The sequence below is a fragment of the Ambystoma mexicanum genome, chromosome 3q, assembly GCF_040938575.1.
Source record: "Ambystoma mexicanum isolate Mex_15411 chromosome 3q, UKY_AmexF1_1, whole genome shotgun sequence".
NCBI lineage: Eukaryota > Metazoa > Chordata > Amphibia > Caudata > Ambystomatidae > Ambystoma > Ambystoma mexicanum.
In genome coordinates, this window is record NC_090926.1 from 728,233,731 (window position 1) to 728,251,964 (window position 18,234).

Here is an 18,234-nt window from a genome sequence, read left to right on the forward strand (position 1 = left end):
TCCCATTTGAGTCCCATTGGACCTCCCATTGGACCTCTGTAGAGTCTAAATCTTAGACATATACATGATGCCTCTACTAATTGTAGATAGCCGACTGGTGAATGGTGCAGGTGCATTCAACATGGTCTGTGCGCAGGTGCCGGTCCGCCAGCCAGGTCACACCTGGCGGGCGAAAAGGCACCCGTGAGCAGAACTCATAGTTTGCTGGTCTGGAAACAACGCTACAGGCAAGCTTACCGGTACCATTCTTACCGGACTGGCAACCTTCTAATGAGGCCCATGGACAGGTTATTCACTGTGGCTCATTAAAACGACAAAAGTGACATTATAACCAAACTAGTTGTTACTATCCAACAGCTTTCCTTTTGTTTTTTGCCAATATTGAGGTGGAAAAAATGAAAAAAATGTGTTCGTTCAATTAAAAAAATAACTTAAATAAATTACCTTGGACAACTACTGCCCTTGAGAAAGACCGAAACACAATAATCTGTTGTTTTTACTCTCAGGCCCCGTCAAATGCAAATGTAGGGTTCACTGTGCTGCCTTTAACTTATTACTGCCCCTGGAGAAATATTAAGATGGGGCTGCTTGCTTTCATGTTATTTGTATGATTTACCCGTAACCTTTGTTGTTGAGCGAAACAATTCTTCGATTACTGTGCAACAGCCAAGGTAAAAGGGTTCATGTTTTAGCTCAGTCAAGGTGACTTTGGATTGCTAAATTAAAATGCATTATCAGCCCCAGTCACATCTGGTGCCGCTGAACAATGCTCACTTTTTCCCTGTCATGGATGTCAACAAGGGTATACTGGTACCTCTGGTACCTCTCACAGCTTTCTGCTAAATAGCTAAATAGCCAGGCATGTGCTCTCATCTCCCGGAGCAGCTGTTGGATGCCCCAACCTCCTAATTTCCTGAATGCTGATTACCAAAAGCCCCCTTTATTATTGAAAGTCTTTTTTCAAAACCTCCCCTGATGTCAGGGATGTCATTTCCTCAAAATTCCAGGGGTAGCGGAAGTGACATTGCATGACCCTTGAATCCCACCCCCAAGTGACATCACAGGAAGTGATGGCACATGACCGACAGATGCATCTAACTCCTGTGTTTCCAGGTGCTCTCATTTCAGCCTGCTATAAAAACCGAGGCACGGAGGCAGGCATAATTTGTCCACAATCACACATTGGGGTAATGTAATTTTCCAGATTTGACATGGGGCCTATATGTTACAAGGTAACCGAAATCTGTAACGCAGGCTACAGCTATTGTATTAAACATCTATAGATCAATGGACACAGATTTACTCGTTATCTGTGGAATTGGTCTGTTTAACAATCCAAAAAAGCACTGACCTGGTGAGGCGCGTGCTGTCTATTTGCCCACGAGAAAAATGCTGCACGAACAAGGCCTGAAAATTAAATAATTGACCAGGATTTAGTGTCAACAAAATTCCCTGGTTAGAAATGTATCTATATGTCACCTACCACTATGATAGAAGAAACCTATTGTGCGGGTGTAAGCTGAGCTCATCTATCTCTGTGTGCATTTATCTTTAAGAGATGTGACAAGCAATCACGTTGTCCACCACAACCCAGAGCCGAACATAACACCACGTCCTAGGCTTTGATACATGACTCTTCGTCAATCTTTTTTAATGGAGTGAGGTGTGGCTGCACTTTCCTCAAGAGTAGGGCTCAATGCATCTACAATTTTCAGAGTTCTATGTGTGCTGTGCGTTATTCAAAGACACCCCAGGAACTGTCCATGAATGAAGCTTACTATCCAAGGAGGAGTTTGAGTGGAGAGGGGTGGCTCACTCCATAGCCCTCTAACCTTCTGAGACTCTGTGTCAGCACTTATTTTCTTAGTGTTTCACCAGAGTAGGGACCTTGGTCAAGTTTGTGGCCCCTCTCAACCAATCACATTACATTTGAATTTGTTCAAGGTGAGCAGAACCCAATTAGTGGCATAGCGCAAAGAATTGCCCCCCTCTACAAGCTCCTTAACAAAGCATACTGCACGCTACACCCCGGGCCGGCCTGGACCACCTTGTGTGTCCAATGTCAATGAAGATTATGCCGCAGCAGTGGCATGCACTACTCCAAGTGAATCAAGTGAATATGATTTTTAATCAAAGCTTAAATGTTTCACCTCGCATAAAAAAGGGGGTGGTGTCTGGTCCCCAAATATACCAGCCACCAGTGGTGGTTGGTGAGTTGTTTTATTGGAGGGTGTGAATATTTGTCACAAGTATGCAATTGTGACCGGGCATAGTGAGTGGGCCCGAACTAACGGAATTGGGTTTGGGGGTTTCAGGGGGTTTCGACACCCTCCATGAGAACATTTATTGAATAATGGGTTAAATGTAGGTAACTCATGCAAAAAAGTACAATAGATGCAAGTAACCAAAAGTGCAAAACCACATTTCTCAATTGATTATTACACCGGTCCCTGTAATATATACCATTATGAAAAACATTTTGATGCTGAATGTGCCCATACATGTCCATGCTGGCTCCACTAATGTATGCTAGTATTCCCATATAAGAACATGTTCGCTTTCAGATGTGTTTTATAGTATCATTACTGGCACTAGGAACAAAGCTGTCTCTACCTATATATGCCAGTTCTCCGATGTAAGAAAATTCTCACATTGGTTTGGCCATTAAAAGTGACATGTCACAATAAGAAAACGTGTCCAAACTGGTTCCAATGTAAGCATGTCTAGACCCATAAGAACACATCATCCTTGCTTCGTCAGATATGCTCAGTTAATAAAATGTCATGCCAAAGTACGAAATATACTGGCCGCTACACCGAAATGTCAGTCTAACCATGTAATACTACTTATCATGGTTGCTTTATCAAAGATGCTGAATAATACATGTCATGCCACAGTAAGCAATGGCTAGACTGGCTGTACCAAAATGCCAATCTACCCAGGTAATAACACACATGAACTTGGCTTTGTCAGAAAATACCAGTAAAACATGCAAAGTCAACAAAGGTTGTGTCAAAAATGCTCTAGTGATCCCCAGTTTCCCAAGGTTTTACACACACACACACACACACACACCCTTTCACCCACCCATGCATCCCATTCATACCCATTCACTAACCAGTCACTCTTACATACACTCACACTGGCACCCACCCACGTAGAGCAGACACACACACTCACATTTCTACTCACCGTTCAATCACCCATAAACCTCATATCCACTTGAACTGCGTTCTACAGACAGGAACACACTCACCCACCCAGAACATTCAAACACACCATATCACATTCCTACTCATTCACCCACTAGTCACTGACCCATACACCTTCTCTCCCATCCACTCAAACTGCATTCTCCACACATACCCATCCAGAACATTGAAACACACCATATCACATTCCTACTCATTCACTCACCAGTCACTCACTCATACATCTTCTCCTACATCCACTCTGACTGCATTCTCAACACAGACACACACCCAGAACATTCAAACACACACACTATCACATTTCCCCGACTTCACCCACCACTAACTGACCCATAGCACATACTTAAATCTGGCACTCATTTCATACATGTAAAATACACATCACATTTAAAAGAAAAGAACCTTCTTACCTGTTTTTCAAGCTTTGGTCCGTCACTCCAGGCACGGTGGGTTTCTCTGAGCTGCTCACAAACAGGAACCAGGAAGCTGAGAGATTTTTCTGATTCCTGTATATGAGCCGCAAGGAAGCTGAAGGAGAAGAGGTTGGAGCTGAACGTGGCACGTGACACGTGCCACATGTCGTGGTCAGTTCCAACCCCTACTGAGCGCTTCCTTCTCATGCTGCAAGCTCCAGCCCAGCCTTCTCCCTATTGGATGAGGATTGGGCTGGAGCCCCCAGACCTAGTGTGGCGTTGCCTCCATGGAAGCTCATGGGCACTGGAGTAGCAGGGTGGGGAGCGCTACTCCAGTGCCCACGAGTTTCAATTAAAACAAAAAAATAATTAAATACAGGGGTAGCAAGGTAGACTGCAGGGGTAGCAAGGGAGAAAACGTCCCTGCCTGATGTCCCTCAACTCTATAGAGTCGACTTCTCATTTTGCATATTATTACCCAGTCTACTCATTGAAGCCCGCCCAAAGAGCTTGCCCACTCTGGCCATGTGTAAAACACACCACCATTTGCAATTTCTTCAGTTTCAATTGACCATCGTTTAAAATGTGGCAGAAGAATGAATGAAGGATTTCTGTCAATGTGTTTGCTGCATTCTCAGACAGGGCCGCCTTTCATTTAAAAGCTCGGTTGTATTCAAAATATGACAAGGCCTGATTCGGGACTGTAGAGTGTCATAGTTCTGATAAAGGTTTTGACACCCGATGCCTTAATGCTGATGATTTTCTCTCTAGTGAAAACAACATTCAAAGGTTTCGCTGCTTTAAAATCTGTGTCAATAAATGAAATGTATGCGAGTTCGCTACTCTACATTTTGCCATAGTTTTACACAAGCCTGCCTCCTCTATGAATATGCATTTCACTCTTGGGGTGCCTGAAAACACTTGTGTATAGGCGCCATACGAACGTCCAATACATAAATAAAATAAAAACTGTATTCCCTCTGACAACCACCTGATGCAGTGCATATTCCCCACAAACTTCATCCAGAGGTTGCGCAGGGCCCACATTTACACTGTGTGGCGAGAAACACTCCAGTCAGAGGTGTCCATCTTTGAGCATTGAAGAACCCGGTTTAGTAAACATGCGACATCACTGTGTCTAATTATTGATCTTTGCCAAGAATCGTGTTAGTAAAATAACTTTCTTACATTTTGCAAAACGTCAGCCTTTTCGCTTTGCGCTAGCGCCTTGTGTCCGCCTCACCCCAAGGCGCTATGATTTCTAAATTATATCTTCACCTATGATCCCACACTCATTGTCTGTTTTCGATTTTTGAACGGTAGACGCTCCATTTGACTTCATTGGTGTCAATGGTCAAGCATGGTTAGTATGTTGTGGGTGATATGCATTATGCGCCCTGCATAAGGCCCCATCTTCTCCAGAAATGCTGCACAGCAAATCGCTGCTAATGAAATTAACAATGACCCGTGGACATTGTTTCACTCAGAAGTCATGTGGATTTCCAGATGACCCCCTTTCACTCCATTATCACTGTGAGAGTTGCTGTTCCTAATCCACAACAGTGTAACTTACTTGGCAACGCTATTTACCATGTTATGATTACAAGCATTCATATTCCCAATAGTAGCACTGCCTTTTCAGTCCAGCACAGGTCTGACAACAGGGCTGTACTCTCAATTGATAGGCCCAACTGAGGTACAGTGATATTGTCCCTCAGAATACTTAGGGCCTGATTCATGGAATCCAGCGCAGAAAAGGCGCAAGCGGCGTGCGCCGAGAAGGAGGGTGTGCCACACGTGCGCCAGCTGTGGCGCAAACAATTGCGTGGAAAGCGTATTCAAGGATTTCCCGAGTCCTCACTAGCCGTGGCACAAGGAACATCAAGCATTGCCAGTAATGCCCCCAACAGGCCCCCACGCACAGTAAAAAGATAGCGAAATGCCTAACACAGTGCAAGCCGGCACACCGTCCCTGGTCCAGCATACAGCTCCCCCCTGCCAACATCTTTGAACATGTTTTGGGGTGCAGACGGTGTACACACTGAGTTCCCACATGATTTGGCTGGGGTGCGGACGGAGTACGTGCTGAGTTCCCACGCGATTTGGCTGGGGTGCGAACGGGGTATGTGCTGAGTTCCCATGTGATTTGGCTGGGGTGCGGACAGGGTACGTGCTGAGTTCCCACGCAATTGGCTGGGGTGCAGACGGGGTATGCGCTGAGTTCCCACATGATTTGGCAGGGGCGCGGATGGGGTACGTGCTTAGTTTCAACGTGATTTGGCTGGGGTGCAAATAGGGTACGCGCTTAGTTTCCACGTGATTTGGCTCGGATGCAGACGGGGAACGCACTGAGTTCCCACATGATTTGGCTGGGGTGCGGACGGAGTATGCGCTGAGTTTCAACGTGTTTTGGCTGGGGTGCGGACAGGGTACGCGCTTAGTTCCCACGTGATTTGTCTGTTGTGCGGACGGGGTACACGCTGAGTTCCCACGTGATTTGGACCGGGTGCTGATGGGGTATGCACTGAGTTCCCACATAATTTGGCTGGGGTGCAGATGAGGTATGCACTGAGTTTCCACAATTTGGGTGGGGTATGGATGGGCTACATGCTGACTTTCCACGCGATTTGGCTGGTGTGTATCCACAAAACTACTGGAAGCAGATCCCTCCTGACGGGACAGCCACACCCCAGCCCCCATTACCCGTGACCACAACCCGCAGGCAGCCCACACCACATGGGACCCCCATCACCCATGACCACACCCCGCAGGCAGCCCACACGACAAGGGACCCCACCAAGCCCTCATCACCCGTGACCACACCACGCAGGCAGCCCACTCCACATGGGATCCGCCAGCCCCCATCACCCGTGACCACACCTCGCAGGCAGCTCACACCACATGGGACCCCCCCAGCCTCTATCACCCATGACCACAACTCACAGGCAGCCCACACCACATGGGACACCCATCACCCGTGACCACACACCGCAGGCAGCCCACACCACATGGGACCCCCATCACCTGTGACCACACCCCTAAGGCAGACCACAACACAAGAGACCCACATCACCCGTGACCACACTCCACAGGCAGCCCACACCATATGGGACCCCCTTCAACTGTGACCATACCCCACAGGCAGCCCACAACACTAGGGACCCCCATCACTCGTGACCACAACCCTCAGGCAGCCCACACCACATGGGACCCCCATCACCTGTGACCACACTCTGCAGGCAGCCCACACCACAAGGGACCCCCCATCACCTGTGACCAAACTCTGCAGGCAGCCCACACCACAAGGGACACCCCATCATCCGTGACCACACCCCGCAGGCAGCTCACACCACATAGAGGGAGAACAATAGAGGTCTGAGAACAGAACCCTGGACACCACCGTGCAAGAGGAGGAGAGTATCAGAGAGCTTCCTGGTCCAAGAGACCAAGAGGGAGTGATTAAAGAGGTAGGATTAAAATCAATACAGTACTGAAGTAGAAAACCCCAAACACAAAGAAGTAAGAGAGGAGAGAAGTAGTTGATGATCCACAGAGTCAAAAACCACTGACAGATCCAATAGAATCATGATAGACGAGTGCTTGGCATGACAAGCAGAAAATAGGGTGTTTGTGACACTGACAAGAGCCATTTATGAGGAGTAGCAAGGACGGATTCTGGACTGAAGGCGGAAAAAGTAGAGTGATGATAAAAAAAAGTAAACTTGAGTATAGACTCCATGTTCAAGACTTTTGGAAAAATGAGGATGAAGAAAGACAGGACAGAAATTAGCAGGATTGGATGAGTCGTGAGACATTTATTTTAAGGATAGGGGGATCACTGCATGTTTTAAAGAGGAAAGATGGCAGGTAGAAGAGAGGGAGATATTAAAGAATGCTGTCAAAAAATAAATGAGAGAAAAAGCTTTGGTATAAGGGCAAAAGGGAATGGGATCGAGAGGTGAAGCAGCAGTAGGGTGAGCCCAAGCAATGTAACAAGCAGTGTCAGAGTCACTAAGTGGGGAGAAGGAAGAAACAGTCATTTCTGAGGGGAGTGCAGGGGAGGAATGTCCATTGACTGACAGGGAGTGGTGGGTTCAGCTTGAATGGATGAACGTAGAAGCAAGACCGTATCAATACAAAAATGTGCAAAGTCGGCATAGGTAAGAGAGGAGGATAGGGAGGGCTCAGGAGTTGAGGGGATAGAACATGGTTCAGGGGCTGAAATAGAGGATGAGGGTGTGGAGAGAATGAAAGAATGATTTCAGAATAGTATTGTTTTTCATTAGTAAGAAGGGTAGATTTGTACAGATAGCACCGATAAAAACTAAAGCTCTGTGGGCAGATTTGACTTTTTCCAACGCCTCTCAGCTCGAATTAGTGAGGAACAGAGGGTCAGGATATGGGTTAATAGCCAGGGTTGTGGAGGTCAAAATGGGCTTGCAGAGTGGAAATAGTCAGTGGTAGTGGTGAGACCAGCTTTGAGAGAGTGCAATGCCGACTCAGGTGAGAGATGGGACAAGTCAGAGAAGGATGCAAGTGTATCAGAGACTGCATTGTTGCAGTGCTAAAGTGACAAAGATTATGATAGAAGAAGGTAAAGGAGGAGGATGAAGAAGAGAAGATGGGATGGGGGAGAAAGGAAAAGCTAAGAAGAGAGTAATCAGAGGAAACGAAAGGTGAAACAGAGATGGCAGAATTAGAGGGTTAAGGGGAGAAAAAAGGATCAAGAAATGAGCCGGATGCATGAGACGGAGGGGTAGGTATTAAAGAATAAAAGTTAATAAGATTTAATCAAGGGGAGGAAAAAAGTAGAAGTGTGAGTAGTAGAGAGGTGGAGATTCAAATGACCAAGTAAGGAAAAAGGGTGGAAATAGAGGATTAGTGGTACTCAAAAGATGGCAAAAAGGGGATAGAAAGGGAAGAAGAGGACAGAGAGAAAAATGAATGAAAAGGAGAGCTGTGCCACCTCCAATGCCTGAGGTGCGTAGGGTTGGAAGTAAGATAGGCATGAGTAGCTGAGTGATAGTGTTGAAGCCAGGTTCCTGTTAGACAAAGAAATTGGAGATTAAGATGAAAGAAAGTACCACCCCCTTCAACACTGGGACTTACTGTGGGGTCCAAAGAGTCAAGGTTCCAAACCTGAGTCCTCAGTCTCCCGCGCAACCATTACTGTTCTGTTGTGGACCCACATGAAGAAAATGGGTGGGACTGTGCCCCCCATTTGTGAATTTGGCCAAAGACAACACATATTGGGAGGGAAAGACAGGGCTAGAATGGCTAAGGACAGAGGCCCAATCCAGATAGGGGCAGGGTGATAAAAGACCCTGAAAGGAAGCAGGAAGTGTGGGTTATTCAATTAGGTCATAGGTAGAAGAGGTGGACGTCCAAGAGACCCGCAGGAGGGAGGAAGGAGCAGCAAATTGTGGAGTTGATTTTTAGAGAAGGTCAGATATTGACTAGTGACTGAAAGTGGTAATGCAGTGTGAGAGTGGGTTTTAGTGGGGTGAGTGTGCTTAGACGAGTCAGTGTAAGAAGTGATTGTGAAGTTCACAGTACTGGGTGAAAGGTGGATTGGTGTGTAGCAGTGGATGTAGGGAGGAGGGAATAGTAGAGTATAGTAGGGAGTAGTAGTAGTGTGGAGGAAGGAGTAGTAGTTGGAGGGAGTCGGGAGATGGAAGAAGTAGGGGGAAGGGAGAAGCAACATCAAAGGGTGGAGGTGAGACCTAAATGAGTGATACACAGTGATGTAACATAAGATTGGTGGGTAGAGTGAAGAGAAGTGGGTGGAGTCCAGGAAGGAAAGTAGAAGAAAGAGCAGGCAAGGTAGAGGTGTGAGTGAGTATGATTGTAGGAGTATTTTCCCCAGGGTCTCTTTAAGGCGCAAATCCCAATCCCAGTAGGACACTAACAACTGAATAGATTAAGTTAGGATGTCTCTGAGGGAGTTCAGTGGGAAAAGGCATTCTGTCTTTAGAACTTCAAATCTAGTCGAAGGCGGATTTAGACTTTTTGGGTGAAGTGTTGATATCTACTAACCTGAGTGTTAGGGACACCTGGATTAGGGAGGAGGCTCAAATCAAGAAGAGAGAGAGGGACAGCCCTAGGGACCACACACATTTCCATTTAAACCCCTGAACTGCCTCTGAGCCTTGAAGTGATTCCTGTACCTTCTGTGACACATACCATTGAAACATTATGACATACATGTATTGAGTGCTATTTTGAAGTAATCTTTCAAATAAAATTGTATTGTTTTAGAAATTTTGCACATCATTCAATTCTTTTGAAATTAATGCTTTTGGACCTCACCTAATGTCTGGTAACCATGTTTTATTGATTCAAGAATTGTTAAGTTATTTTGATCATGTATTTAATATTTTATTCTATGTTGTAATTATCCCAATGATTGTATATGATTATGGTAATACATGATAATGTTATGAACATGATTGTATTTGGGATATTTAGTAGTATATAATTTTGTTTAAGGTTTTTTCTTTAATCAAATATGCAAATATGTAAATAAAAAAGAAAAAAATTAAATTAAAGATAAATAAGCCATATTACAAGAAGTGATGGCATAAAATGTTATGCAGATAACAAAGTGGTAAATGCAATCTCATAAAACAAATTTAAAAAATAATTCAATACTTCAACTGCTGTCAATCAAATTCTTATTTGTAAACGTAACTCAAGATGGATGTCAAAGGCCAAAGCATGATAAGGAATACATTCTAAGGAAAATAGAGCAGAGAGACATTGCGCAAAACCTTTAGATTTAAGAATGGGCAAAATAGTCAAATGGACAATAGGATTATATTTTGTCCATTTGGTACTGTTGACCAACCATCTACCATGCAGCCTATTAGAAGTAGGTTAAATCTGTGTGTAATAATGTGTTAGCAAATTTCTTAATGGCAGTTCTGCAGTCCTCAGTACATTTGTTCATTGTATTAGTTGGTCAAGATTCTTTGAAGATTCTCTCGGGTCATCCGATTTTTCAATTATTTATCTTTTTATCAGCTGCTCTTTCCTCCTAACTAAAGTTCATGGACTCTAAAATCAACATGTGTAGACAATAGAAGACAATGATCCACAAATGTTTTTCATCCATTGTCTCTTCAAGGAACAATGACTAATCCGAAAATAACTAAAAACGTTTCTATGAAAATGATGCTGAAGCTGATACCAAATTAAAATCCATATTTGGACACTTCTGAGCTTAAATTTATCAGCGTTTAGCTCATTGTGTAGTGATAAAACAGTACAAGATTTTGATACTATCAAAATCCTCCCTTTTTGAGTAACACATCTTCGATTACTTGAAGCCCTCTGGGTATACCCGACCTCACCATTCAGAGCCATATAAGGCTATCACCTATGGTTTAGCTTCGTAAACTTTAAGTAATACTTCAATCAATTTTCGGCTGAGTCATGCAATTGCCTGTGACTGGATGGTTGAAGGATAACTCCCTTTGTTTGGTGCATTAACACAGCATGTTTATTATTATGGCCATGCTCCATGCAGTCCACAAACAAGATGATGTCTGAATAGTTAAATGTTTTGACTTGCTCATTTCTCATGCTGTTTAATTAAAAAAAAGTGCCTTCTTGTCCTAACAGCCAACATTTTGGATAACACTGTGTTCATAGGCCATTCTCTGCTCGTCATATCTGTAGCACCCCTGTTAACAAGACTCTCCTAAGCAATTATACTGTCCTTCCCCAAACCCAAAACTCGAACGTCCAATACAGGACCATTGAATTCTTCCTGTGAGGAATCAAGGGGCCTCATTACAACCTTGGTGCTAAGTGCACCAACTTTACCACCATGGTGTAAACTCCGTTTACACCATGGTGGATGGCGGATTTACCGCCCCATTCCAAGGTGAGTGGGGCGGTAAATCCCCATTTCTCATTTTCCCTTCCCCATTCCCATTTTTGCCCCATAGGGCATAATGGGAGTGGGGAAGGCGCTAATTACGCCGCCGTAAATTACGGCGGCGTAATTAGCACCATGGCAGGTTAGCGCCATGGATTTTAACGCCTGCTAAAAGCAGGCGTTAAAATCAGAATCAGGCGTTAAGGGTTAACGGTGGCGTTAACCCTTAACGCCTGAGTTGTAATGAGGCCCAATGTATTGAATGAAGAGGAGGGTGCAGCACAAAACTCTGGCATAAAACCCTAGCAATCATGAAAGCATTAGTACACACCACTTAATTCCCAAATGGTACACTGGCCATTGTATCTGAGTGCAAATGTTCTATTACATAAAGGAGTGGTGGATGTTAACATTTTGCACAATAGAGCACAGCTTTCCTCTATTAGTACACGGCGAGGGGGTGTGGCTGCCTCACAGCTAATGGGGAGGCTCAGAACATGGGTGTTACCAGATGGTAACCCCGTCGCCCTGAGCCTCCTCAGGGCTGGTGGCCGCCATTTCTCCTCACCGGGGAATCGGGAAAAGTGTTCCACTCCCCACTCTCGTTCCCTCCCCTTCTACCTATTTCCCCCCACTCCCTTCCCTCCACGTACCTCTTTTTTGGCTCATCTTTGGAAACGGGAATGCTGGAAACACTTCTGTATTCAGCGCGTCTTCTCCCGGTCCGCGACACACCACCATGGAAAGGAAGAATGGACTGCATGTAGTCCCCTCTCCTTTCCTTGGTGGAAATGTTATTGTATACATTTATTCTATTGCTTTGAATGGCCGCCATTGAAAGTTAGAAGGGATTATGTTCCCCCATCCTTGGCAACCATTTTTTCTAAATTTCTTTTCTTCGTTGTGAAACACGCAACCAAGAAAATTGCCTTCGGTACCCATGTCCATTGGCCTAGAGAACTAAGAGAAATATTCCCCTCGCCAAGGGTGGCCATTACGGAGTCATATAATGCCCCACATCCTTCTTTAATGCCCTTGCTTCTTTCAGGCCTGTAACTATGAGCCTGTGACTGGGTAATGCTCCCCGACTCAATGATTGCTTAATTAACCATGTCAGAAGCTGATGTCAAGTTGATAAAGGCCAGATATATAGGAAAATAGGACTAAGGGACAAATAGTATTTGTCAATCAACCAATGTTAATTTCTTTTTTACATAATACCAATTTCTTCTCTAATATCACTTTGTGTTTCAGTTAAACTCCATCATATATATTACTACTTTCCTTTTTCTTATAATTTTTATGCAGATGGCTAGCAAATCTATTTGTATTTCTCTTCTTTGTCAGAGTCCCTGCATTCTAATCGTTTAGCATGTCTTTCATTAATTCAGCCATCTTGCATGTCATCTAACTTTCTGCCCTTAAATTCTGCTAAGAATGAATATTTTTCCCTCTTATCAAATCCAATCTCCCATTCCTTCCTCATCGTATGAATTTCTCCTTCTTACTTACCTCTTTCAACCACAACTTGCTATCTTGGCGTCATATTAAATTGTTCACTTTCTTTCGACCATTTCTTCTATTACTCATTGCTGCTGTTGTATTGTATTCATTTATTTTACATACATATATCACTTCAATGTTTAACCTTTAACACCACTAAACCTGGTCTACAGCATCGTTTGCTCACATATTGAATATTGTTCTTCTCTCCTTCTCGGACTACCCGCTTATCAACTTCTCTGCTCTATCTGCAACTCCTCTATTAGACTTATATGCCATCTCTCCCCCACGATTCTATATCATGGGTGCTTAACTCTCACCTGTGACTATCATTTTAATACTGTCTTAAATTTAATGTTCTGTGTATCTTATTGCCACTTGGCAAGCATCATTAAAGCAGCAGACATTCTTGTTATGTGAAATATGTGCCTTATTACAACGATCTGTAACTCCATGCACTCTATTAGTGAAGGTACAACATGCGGCCACAACATCACAAGTTTTCCTCCCAATTACCAATTCATTTTCAAGTCTGACCATTTTAAGAACATTATCAACTGTGATTTCATTGATCATAGAGTCCCATTGGATAATCTTGCAATTGTGCACTGTCACATACTCATTTGGATCACCAAGAATGGTTAAGGAACTGGTTGCCAAGGTCAGACACAAAATCCAAAGTTAAGTACAGGGCATGTGGTTGCTCTCAGGCATGTGAACCACATTCCCTATCAGGAGTCAATCATTACCCCCGAAAAATAAATATTCAATAATCAAGGAAAAGTGTATAATCTTGAAAGTTAATCTTGCAAGATTGTCTGTTGACGTGCTGCCTTTGACCAGTCTCATTCCTTATTCTTAAAAGACTGATGAAGTTTTAGTCAGTGGGTATAACAAGCTGAATCTAACTTCAAGTCGACCACAGATAGCATCACAAGAGGATCACATTTGGTTGTAACCCTGAATCAGGGGTAAACAATTAGGTTGAAAGTGTGTTTTGGAAATGTTCAATAGCTGAAAGCAAATAATTATTTGAGAGCGAATTATAGAATTTTACAGTATCAAGATTACAATCATTAGCACCAGAACATTGTATCACCAGAATAGCGGGTCAGTCACAACCAAGAATAATTCTAAACATACCTAACTTAGCTCTCAACCATATATAGAGCTCACCAGAGTTTCTACCTATTTTAGTCTTGACAGCCGACTTGGTACATTAGAAGAGGCATTAAATTCAGGGGGATCAATACAACTTGCCTCATATAAACGAATAATATCAAAGCATCCAAGAAAAAGCAATAGATCAACCTGTTCCAACTTATTCCCTGACTATATTTTCAGTGGATGCATTGAATTACCAGTAGTCGTTCTTTCGAACCTCTGTAAGGCAATAGCTGGATCATGTGATAAGAGCAAAGATGGAAGTGGCACACTAACAGCAATCGTGCCCTCAACCCTCTGATGGGCAACATGAGAACCAATCATTGAAAGAAAAGGCACTTTGTGCAATGCAGGCCCTGAAGGAATTCATCAAAAATCCTCTGTAGCCACAATGCCATACTCATTTCAAGTGAACACCATAATCATCTCACATGAAGGGGTTATATTCAAAGGCTCCCTCCCTTCGGGGTTCCTATGTTACCCTTCTTCTAAATCAAAATCTACAGTTTGTAGTGGAATGTCAAACTGCTTTTTGCAAGCTTCACACTCATTTAAAAATCTACTTTTGTTAAGGCTACCCTAAAAGTGTGGTGTATTTCGGATAGTCGCATGTAGGCTTGAATAACAAGAGCTTAAATGCTGTGTGTCGATGGCTGAATTACAAATATTAAGAGGATTACTGGCCAAGTTGTTTATCTAATTTAAAATGCTGAAATATTCTAACATCAGAACAATAACATCACTCCTCAGTCTTTCATATGTGGCCCACCCAATCTACTCTATGTGAAATTAGAGTGTCCTTAGGATCAATGATGCAGAATCTAGCATGGGTTGGCAGCCGGTGTACTGAGTTGCGTATTAGACCAAACACATGCTAATTTGTAAAACATGGACATTAGCTAGCGCTATAACCAAATAATTGGCTGGTGGGGATAGACTCAGTCTACCGAATATTTTGCAGATTAGTTTTTGATAGTGGTCCTATTTCTTTAAGTAGAATTAGGATAGGATGAAGCAGGGAAAACACCAGGATGTAAATCTGACTAAGAACATCCCAGTTGATTTTTTGCATTTACTACAAGCATTAGGGAGCAAGTTATCATCATGCATAAGTGGGAGGAATATCCCACTCCCCGGAGAGGGATCAGGATAAAATGCTTAGTATTAGAGATTAACAAAGCCCTGTCTCTAATTTCAATATATTGCTGCGGGATCAGGGTAGAATGTGGTTGAAAATAACTCATTACTTTATCAGTCTTTACATAGAAAGTTTTCTAAGGAAAAATAAAATTCTGTAAGATTAAGGACCATTAAGTCAATTGAGGAGAGCAGTTTACCTCTTCGTGTTACTCTAAAGTGTCTGCTGACAATCCCGGTTTTGTTGAAATTCTCCTTGTTATACGTTGACATAAATCCGCTGGGAGAAATCATTTCCTAATCTATTAATTATTGTACATTGTTCCCTATTTCTCATTGTTACTTTTATTTTACATGTTTTGCTTTATTTTGAAGGAATTCTTTCAAACAAGGTGACTCTCTACTAATACTGCCATGAGGGTTGCCTTTTTTGTGTCAGTGTCTATTGATAAAAGCAGGTTTACAGAGGGAACTTCACAGAGAGCTAATTTGCTTCCCCACAATATTCAAAATAATGATGCAGTATTTTTGGGGAGACTTAGACTGTACATAGGAGACAGCCAAATCATGATTTTCATTCACATGTGAAGGGACTGGCTATGTAGATCCAAAAACACCACTAATTTAAGTATCTGAACACATTTCAGCTGCCAAACAAGACCAGGAATTTGGATTCAGACGTAGGAAAAACATTTATAAGGTCTTGTCGTGCTTCATGCAGAAATGCAATCAACTAGGCGGTCTCCTCATAGCCAGTCAGACAAGGGTGTGTGTCTGTGATATAGACCTATAGGTGCCAGTGGTCATGGTGTTGGTGTGGTAAGGAAAAGTGGTCTGGTATTGACTATTGTGTTGGGGTGTGATTACATACCATGTAAAGATCAGCACCATTCAGTGGCCCTAAAGGGTTAGTAGTGAAGACTACATGCTGTTGATCTGGAGAGCAGTATTCAATGGACATGATTGTCCTATTTGGATACAATGTTGACCTATTTGGATAACCTACCAAGAAGGCCATTTTGTAAGCAATAGGTGCATCAAGACATCCAGCAATGCACTGCTGCATAGTATGAGAGGGCCATGAGCCGACCCTGGAAGTTTTTTATTTCAGTGGATAGACAACTATTCAGAAACACAGATGACCTGCCCATTGATTGAGTAGTTCAGATTCAATGCCTACTACCACCTTCAGAAAACTAGTTCTTCCATGTAAAATACTCTTCACATGCAGCAGTTCAGCAAAGATTTATGGGAAATGTAATGAACCACGGAACACAGTTCTTCATAGATATCTTGACCTGCTTCAATACGTTTGAGAATGTTGACTGACTTGTCGACAATGTGACTGTCCCCTGAAAAATTCCAGATGTGCAGAAATATATGCTGCAAACAATTTATGAAGTGGGGACATTACAGTACGAATGCAGCTGTTGGGTTCTAGATCATCTTTCACCACTTGTGGGGTGAGCAGGCACAGCATTAAAAATAATAATTACAATAATAATAATAATGTCCAAAAACAACAGGATGTATTTATTTATTTGTATTTGTCAAGCGCACTTGCAGCCCATAAGGCATCGAGGCGCTGTTACAGAAGATGAACGGACTTAAGATTTACAGGCAGGTGCCCAGTGGTTTCATGGTTATACAGTAACAAGCACATATGCAGGAAATGACTGATACAGATTCATAGTGAGGGAAGAGGCAATTTAGACAAAGAGTCTGGTTTTGATAGCCTTGCGAAAGGCTAGGTGTGACTCAATAAGTCTTAAGTGAGGTGGCAGTGCGTTCCAATGCGTAGCTGCTTGAATGGGGAAGCTGGAGCCTCCCGCGCGCACCTTTCGCGTTGTGGGTGTGACAATCGTGTTGGCATAGCATGCTCTTAAGGGTCTAGTGGCAGTGTGCTTGGTAATTCTGTTAGTCAGGTAGGGAGGGGCGAGTTCATGAAATCATTTGTGGGTGAGGGCAGGAGTTTTGAAGGATGGCAGTAGAGTCTATTCTATATGCTTTCAGCACCTGCGCCAAGTTTCAGAGACTTGTGGACTGATTTATGGAATATTTTGCGTGCTGAAACGTTACATTGCGCAACAATCAGCGCGCAAAAGTTAATTCACCGATTCATGGAACTCACTTTGAGTGCATTTCTGGGTCGTGGAGGATACTTTGCGCAGGTCCTCCCATCTCTATATCCAGTTGAGCAACTTGCACAAGACCCCTCGCAAAGTGTGGGAGGGGCCTGTGCAATGAAGTAAACAGGGGGCGGAACATGCATATTCCCCATGCAGAATGAGGAAGAACAAGGCATTGCATGGGCATGTCGAGGGGTGGCATACGCGAGGAAATCAGACGCCCAGCCAGAGGCATAGCCAGAATTGTCTAACAAGTGAGGCCTGAAGCTAATGTAGTTGGACCCACCGCAGTGACATTAACATTTTAAATGCCCACACAGTGCTGTTGACTGGGCATTTACATATTTTGGTTGGGCCTTGCCCGCTCAGGCCCTACCCTGTCTACGCCTCTGCGTCCAGCACTGCAAAACCTAGCGTATTCATGGACCGGAAAGCACACCGTCACATCAGGGAAATCAGCAAGCAAAGCTTGCGATTTCACCATGTGCAAAGTCCCAATCATAGGAATCAATGTGCAAATGTAAGCTCTGATCGGGAATTTAGGGGTGCAGGCACGCAGGTGGGATGCCAATTGCAGTTAGGGGTGCGCAAATGCAGATTTGCGGGGTGCAGCCATAGTTTACAGGGGTTTGCACACATATTTTATATAAAGGGGGCCAACTTGAGTTATGGGGAACCCTACGCAGCGTCACCGGGGTGCTGCCTTGATTGCGGGGAGACAGCATGCAGTACTGCCGGGGTGCATGACTTTGCAGACAAGGCGGGCGCATAGATTGGTATATGTGGCTAAATCT